This window comes from Corvus kubaryi, unplaced genomic scaffold (genome assembly GCF_017639235.1).
Source record: "Corvus kubaryi isolate FWS band 111438036 unplaced genomic scaffold, C.kubaryi_AGA036_p1.0 37745, whole genome shotgun sequence".
Lineage (NCBI taxonomy): Eukaryota > Metazoa > Chordata > Aves > Passeriformes > Corvidae > Corvus > Corvus kubaryi.
This window is the reverse complement of record NW_024581150.1, coordinates 1-8017: the sequence shown is the minus strand read 5'-3', so window position 1 is coordinate 8017 and position 8017 is coordinate 1. Positions and strand designations below refer to the sequence as shown.

Below are 8017 nucleotides of genomic sequence, written 5' to 3'. Positions count from 1 at the left end.
CTGCCCGGACGGCGCTGCCGCTTCCTGCTTCTGGCCCGGGCGGGCGACAGATGCGGCCTCCGGGCGCACGGGCACGGTAAGGGCGCGGTGTCGGCTCCTGCCACCGCCGCGCGGGCGGGCGCTGACAGGCGGCAGCTCCCCTGCCAAGAGGCCGCGGGGCCGTCTCGTCTCGGGGGCGGCCGCCGGGGTGTGTGAGATGGCCTCGAGGTGGTGGGGCCGGGGGTCGCTCCGGCGGCACCTCCCACCAACCGCCCTCCGCAGCTACACTTTCGGTTTCGCGCGGGCTGCGGCGGAGGAGCTGGGGCCGCCCTGTTCCCTCCGACTCGGCTCCCCGCGGGGTCCGCGCCCGCCGGAGGGGGCGGCGGGCGGTGCCTGGCGCTGTCAGTGTAAACAGCCCGAGGCAGTGCGGCCTCCCGGGCTGGGCCCGCAGCCTCCTGGGCCGGGCCGGGCCGGGCTGTGCTGGGAGCGGGGCGGCGGCGGAGCGGGGAGGCGACTGGGGCAGCGCCAAGGGGCAGCGCCTTGTTTACCCAGGGCGTCGGGAAAACATGGCAGCCCGGGCGTGCTGGACACTCGATGTCATGCGTGATCGCTCTTCCCGTGCCTCGTCCCTGGGATCGCTGCTTGCACCACGGATAAACAGCAGAAGTCTGGCATACTTTTCATTATACCGTGACTGTAAAACGTCGTGCTGGGTGAGCCCAGTTCGTGTTTAGCTGTTACCTTTTTGGATGTGCTCCCTCTTGTCTCTCCCCACTTGAATAATTCAGTTTTTCATTCTTCCTGCTTCCTCCCTTATGGCTAGTCACTGTTATCTTTCTTGGGACTTTTCTTTAGTCATTCAACTTCTTAAGCAAAGACACCACAACCTTACTGTAAGTTTAAAAACAGGTTCTGGGTCTAATCCTTACTGCTTTTCCTTCTCCTCTCACGCCATCTCTTATAGTAGACAGGATCAGCTTTAGGAAAGGTGCTGGGAAAAGGATGGTTCTTTTGTGTGGTGCTGTCAGTGACACACTCTTCATCTCTCAGGTTTCAGTAGTATCTGGTTCAGAAGGTGCCTAAACTTTAGACTGTTAGACACATCTTTATGTTCAATAGTCTCATAAGCCATTCAGGGGCTTTGCCTTCATAAAGTTGTCTAACTTAAATCTTACAAGTTTTTGACCTCGAGAATATCCTATCAAAGCTAATTATGGAATTTACTCACACTGCTTCCTTTTAGAGTGTGTGTGTTGGGTTTTTTTTTTAAAACGTACATCCTCACCATTTAATTTAATCGTCTCTGCTAATTTATTATGTAAAACGATGAATAATTCCTCCCTACTCTGGCTTGTGGGGGAGTGGAAATGATTGCGAAGGACCAACAATCAACTCGCTGGAAAGAGAGGTACAAAATAAGGGTAAATATGTAAGATTTCTGTCAGAGGGAAGAGAAGGTTTCAGGGTATCTTTAAATAGAGAGGAGTGGGAAGAGAGCCTGCTAGTAGGATGAGATACGGGAAGGTCCAGAAGAAGCCTGCTGAAACCACAAAGCTTTTTGCAGAACGTTAATAGTTTCTAACTGACTAGTTTCTAGCTTACATGTTTTGGGGTTCATCAGCTTCAGCTATTGAGGTTTCAGAGCAAACTTTGGATGTTCAGATTATCAAATTAAATATGTATGGCAGGAGGTCTTCTAGTTTTTACTGGATTTGATGTATCATTAATTTGATCCAACGTAATAATTTCTGTGCATTCAGCAATAAAATTAATGCTTTTTTGTATGAAAACTTAGGAAGTATGGAGTGGCTAGGACTACCTTGCCCATTCCTTATTTTGATTTGTGCTTTATAAATTTTAGTGCTTGGTGTAAATTGTAAGGTACTGTAAACTGCATGGATTGCATGTTCCCCTGACCTTGTAAATATAAAGATTTACTTTGTATCCTAATTTTGCTATAATCCCTGCAACAGACTTTAGCAACAAGTTTTGGGGCTTTTTTCTGCTCAGACAGCTTTTTCAGTGGCTTAATTTTTCACTTCTTAGACTTGTTGAGTCTCAGACAAAGAAAGCTAATTTCCCATTTCTTCTGCACATGCCAGTGTTAATCAGATAACAAGAGCTGTAAATATGATCTTGGAAAATGTCTTTAAAAAGACTTTTCAGTCGACATGAAATGTTTTACAGAGTGTGCTATGGTTTATATGTATCAGAGTGATAGTGGCATTTACTGCTGTATTTGAGGTTCTGCTTATGAAAGAACACCTTAATGCCCTTAGGAAGCCTTGTTCTTGTTAATGGGATTCTGCAGTGATCTTGGCCGGTGTATTTCTCCACGTATAACTACCTTCATTTTTCAAGCCAACATTCTTAACTTTTCTTTGATTAAACCAAAAGAAGGCTATTTTGAAAAAAACAAGCTGTGTGTGATGCTACTGCTAGCTGGAGTCCTGTGCTTGCGGTTGCATCTGTATAGGTATCCGCATAAATCTCTCCTCAGGATTTAGGATGCCAGCTGAGTAAAAGGGAGGCGTTCCAAGTACTCTTGTGGTGGTTCTGAGTGCTGTGGGAGCAGCTGCCTCTGGTCACTACTGCCCAGACTTCTCCATGTTTGTCTTGTTTTCACGTATGGGCATCTTTTTTTAAGCATTGTGTTTTGGGGTGGTTTTTTTGCTAGTTTCTTTTATAGTTAAAATAAAAGTGTGCTAAAGCTATTTGCACATTTATATTGAGAGTTTTGTTTTGAAACCAGTCCTAAATAAATTCACTTGAAGTCTGGCCTAGAAGAGATGACCTTCTCTGCCATCCTTTCCACACTGTTTTTCAATTATTATCTTTTATTCTGTTGAGCTGCATGTTTGCTTCCCTGTTAACTTGATAGGTGGCTGTGCATAGGGGAATCATCTTAAGATACTGTTTTTTGTGGGATGTGTTCATCACAGTTGTGATTTTCAGTAGTTTTAAGCTAGTAACATACAAGAACAATTTGGATTTCTTGTGGGCACACACTTGGATACATAATGTCGGTCAGATAAATGTACTATTCAATATGTGAAGGAAATGGTATTTTGCAGCCTTTATGACAAGTGCCCTGTAGCCTCTGAAGACTTGCTCTAATTGCTTGTCTTGACCAGTGAAAGCTATAAAAAATTTGAGTCTTTGTTGTGTGTTTTGTAGTGGTAAATAGAAACTTCTTGCTGTTGAGGCAAAGTATTCAAGATTCAGAATTTTTTGTTTGGTTGGGGTTTTGTTTTTTATTATTTGGTGATGGGAGCATGTAGACTTATTTTTGTTTTCCCATGAGATATGTATAAAAATAACAGATTATGCAGCAAGGATGTTTTTGTGGTTGTAAGGGTTTTTCCAAATGTTTCAGAACTAGTTTTTCTCCAAATTTGCCATTACCAGGAAGAAGAGGAGTGGATGTCAGAGCTGTAACAATATGATTTGGTAATTTTTTTTGGAAGTGTTAAATTTATTTTTTCTCCTCTGATGTTATTCTGTATTTTGCTTTATTGTAAGCATCTATCCAGAGTGGAATTACATTTGCAGTGTGCAGTTTTTGGTTTTATTTTTAATCTTTCTGCAGGTTGTTCTGTAATTCAAAACTAGCTGTACTTTGAACCAGCTTCTGTGCTGGCTAATTGTATCACTGGGGACAGCCTGGTCTCTTACAAACCTGAATCATCTCTTACTTTAAGAGTCTAATTGTCTTTTGGCCTTTTTGGCTCGCTTAGTCTTGGGAAATGTGAATTTCTGAGCTGATTCCTGGAAGTGACCAGGCAGGCTTTTGCATTTACAGGAATCAAATGAGTTGGGACTTGCTGGAGAGAGGATGGGGAATAGATTCAGTGTCCTACTGCAATTTGAGGGAGAAGCAAAAAGTCTTCCATAGAGACATACTACTTAGGGAAAGGGAAAAAGAAGACAAATGCTGGTTCATTCAGAAAGGGCTGTTTCTGTGGGAATCTCACATGCATGTAGGTGTATGGGTGTGTTTGAGTGTTTGCTTTAACTTAGAACTTCTAAACCAGACTGAACTGAAACTCTTTTACCTTTTCACTTGCTGACAAGTGGGCTTGTTGTTTTCTCTACCCTGCCAGAGTTTTGAAAATTTTGCTGACTGAATGTCAGTATGAAGTTCAAATCCTATTATATAAAGACTTCGGGTTCCTTGCTGGGCTATCCATGTATTCAGTCTGAAGATACTATTCTTTTAATGCATGCTGTGATTTAGCATCTCATGCATTCTTCTGTGTACTTCCTTTCTCCTGTGAGGTCCTTACTAGGATTTCTGCCCCAATTGGAAAATTCAGATTATCATTTATGCCCCAAAATTATGCTTAATTTATTGCCTTAACTTCATTTCTATAGGAAATTGGTGATTTATGTAGAGATAGATCAGCATAAAAGTAATTTAAACCTTTTGTAACCCAGGAGATGGAAATCACATATTTTTGAGAGAACCTGATCTTGTAAACAGTATTGAGTGTTTTCAGTTGCTGCAATTTGGCAGTTACTTGGCCACCTGTGCGGGATTATAGCACGTAAAATATAAATATACAGCAGATGTGGTCTAGTATATGATTGTTTATTTGCATTAATATTTATTTATTATTATTGATTGTTTGCATGAATATTCTGCATGAGAATGAAATTAGCTTTGTGACGTGCTTAAGCAGAGGTACCATATGAAGCACGGTATGCTATTATGTAGCTACAAGTCTGAGTTGCAGGAATAATGCTGATGTTTGAAACAGGTTGGAATGTCTGGGCTTCCAAATTAAAATGCAATTTAATTTTTCTGGATTTCTATTTTGGGTTATGATTCATTTGCAATATTTCTATTGTGTATATAAATGGAAAACTGTAGAAGAAGAAAGGTTTTTGCAATAAAACAGATTTTTAAATTTTTTCTTCTGATTGATTATTTTAGTGTACTCATAAACAGTTGGTTTTCTATTTTACATATTTCTGAACTTAAAGATTTTTGGAATAATTGATAGGTAAGGAGTAGACTTTTTGTTCTAAAAATCTAGAGGGTGACAGGTATATATGGCTCCAAGGGATACCTGTTAAAGGCTTTCCAGCCCGAGTCTTGTTTGGAGAGCAGAGGAGATCTTGGCTTTCTTTTTCATCAAAAAATGGTGCTAGGTTTACAAATGAAACAATGGAAAATAATGTAGTAACTGTGGGGGGGTTTTTGTGCTGTTACAAATGAAATATAGTTAGGTATGAGTCATGCTTTGTCATGTAAAGTGGACTGCCTATGTGAGCAAAACAAGCCTTATTTTTTTTCTAAATTGTGTATATTTTTTCTTTCTTTTGAAATGTATCTTATGCTTATTCCTTGCTTAGTTTGCAAGCATTTGTTTGATCAGCAGTTGTAATTTTTGTTAGTGTAACCTTGCCTGTAGGAAGCGCAGTTACATTGTACGAATCCAAACAAGTTTTTCCCTAAATGTGCAAGATTAGTTTCGTTTAAGCTGGCTTCCTGCTACTGGAAAGCAGATTCATTGAGTTTGCCCATTGGAGTATTGATTATAATTTGTTTTCAGTATGTATTAGACGATCCTGTTTTCTTGCAACCTCAGTGGTTGTTGTAGCCTTCTAACGGATGGGTTTTATTAAAAATGTTGGGCCAAATTCTGACTTTTGTTAGAAAGCACTGATCTCAGTTTTTGCTGTAGAGATGCAGCATGCAAGAGATTTCATAAACATTGGAAGACTTTTGAGTATAAATTATGCAAATAACTTTAAATTATTTTGTGTTTCAGTAACCTCTGCCCAGCTGTTTAAGAGCAGTGGATTGTGAATTCAAGCCTTTGATATCCTGAGGCTATCAACATTACTATCTTCGAGAGAGAGAACAGTTCTCAAAGAATCTTCGGGGGATGCGCCATGACATCAGTAGTGATTGACACTGGAGGCCCTGCCCTGGAGTTTGACAGCAATGGAATAAAAAATCAAGAGGTTAGAAAACTAAATAGCACTTACTTACTATCAAACTTTGAAACCTTTTATCTTAATTTGGAAGAAAAATTCCCTGTAATCTTGCTGTGAAAACAAATGAAAGGGATCTGAGATTGTTGTGTAAGGAGGAAGAGTGCAGCCATTTTTCAAATATCTTTTAATAGAAGATTTTGTTATCACAGAAGTGGAAGCAAGAAGTTTTGAAGTCTGCAGTACAACTGTAGACTGGGTTTACAAAATTATATTCTGTACTAAGCTTTCTTTAAAGATCTCAGACGTGTCTTGAGGTATAGAACAAGTTGAGCAGAACAATACATGGACCTCTTTTAAACTTAGGCAGTACAGCATATTTTATCGTGTTTTGCATTCTTATCAATAAATAATGAATATATTCTACTCTCCTGTAGCTTTTAATAAACAGAATCTGGCAGTGTTCTACTTCTGCAACACTATAACTGATTATATATGCTTTTACAGACATTTTGATCCTTAAATAAGTAGAGATGAGCATATAGGCTTTGAAGTAGTCAGTTCTTCTGTAATAACTTATGTACTTAACCCAAAACATGTGTTCGTAAGACACAGGTCAGATGTAGGTATTTTGCAGTGCATAGTCAAAGCCTTTGTTACATCAAGCAGAGGGAGGAGAAACACTTCCCACAGCTGAGTGTCTTCGTTAGAAAGTGTGCTCTTTTCTAGTATCTTAAAGCTGTCTGCTGGTTTAAATTTTAAGTCCTTAAACCCAGGAAAATATCTGTGAGATTTAGAAAGCACCCTCTGATGGCTGATAGCTGTCTTTTATTCTTTTAATCTCTTGCTTTGGAAGAAAATTTCCTTTAAAAATATTTAAAATTATTATTATTCCATAAAGAATGTAAGAACATAAGAGGAAAATATTGACACAGAGTTTAATAGTGCAGTATTTAGAGCATTTTTTTTTCTTTTCTTTCCTTTTTTTTTCCTTTCTATAGGAAAATGAGCCAGTCTCTGAATTCCCTGCAGTGATTGTGGAGCCAGTTCCTAGTGCCAGACTAGAACAGGGTTACGCTGCTCAGGTCCTGGTTTATGATGATGAGACTTACCTGATGCAAGATGTAGCAGAGGAACAAGAAATTGAGACTGAAACTGTGGAAACAGGTAGACTTACTTAATTTTTTTCTTCCATGAGGTTTTTGTACTTTTAGAAATCCCCAAGGAATGTGACGTGTTTAGCCACAGGAGGGAGGTCTTGACCTGGGTTCACATCTATTTCCTCTAAGCTTAGTTTTGCTTAGGCTTCAGTGGTGACAGAACCATGTTGGCAGGTAAAAATGTCATGTTACATTCATGGTGCTGCATTGTAACACTGTGTCTCCTCCCTCATGAGCAGACAGATTTTTATTTATGTCTTTGCTATGTACTTACGCAGGGAGTTTCCTAGACAACTGAACTTGGAGTTTTTAAAAATCAGCTGAGCCAGGAAGCCGGTTAGAATTCAGTTTTACACTATGTGTGAGCCACACAACTGCATGGCAGCTGGAAATAGGGACTGCATGGCTCTATTTACCCCATCTTCCAACTCTTGCCCCTTCCTGCCTGTCCCTTCCTATCCTGCCGTTTTGGTGCAGAGTTGTATTATGGCTAGTTAGGTGGCAGGAGTGGGTGGCTTGGGGGAATGGAGTTGGGCTGTCCCATTATGGGCAAAAAGCCTAATAGATTGAAATTAACTCATTTATAAAATAACAAGTTAGGAATGAAGGAAGGAGTGGAGCTTTGCTGTGAAAGCTGAACTTTCCAGTGATAAACACAAATCTTTCTGTACACCCTCTCTCCGAAGAACACAATCAGGAGGTTTGCATTTTCCGAGGAGCAGCTAAGTATGTTTAAAGTGTCTGTGGAAGCAAAAGTTGTGCTGCTATAGCAGCCTAATTACATCTGACTGTTGGGCTGTGATTCCTGCTATCCTTCCCTCTTGCTCTCTTGTGTTGCTTCTTGTAGCAATGGGGAACAAAGACACACCCACCTCCTTGCTTGCTCCGAAGAAGATGGTTTATTGTAACAAACCAAGCCTTTTTATGTGCTAAAC

At 40.4% G+C, this 8017-nt stretch overlaps 1 long non-coding RNA gene across 2 annotated transcripts; it reads left to right on the top strand.

The window, feature by feature from the left end:
- Positions 1 to 7086, top strand: LOC121672108. Of its 2 annotated transcripts, none has more exons than XR_006018772.1 (3): positions 1 to 76; positions 5757 to 5952; positions 6924 to 7086. It is a non-coding gene; the product is annotated as an uncharacterized LOC121672108 (long non-coding RNA). The 2 variants fall into 2 exon arrangements; XR_006018771.1 differs by lacking the exon at positions 1 to 76 and adding an exon at positions 532 to 692.
- Positions 7087 to 8017: the final 931 nt, after the last annotated feature.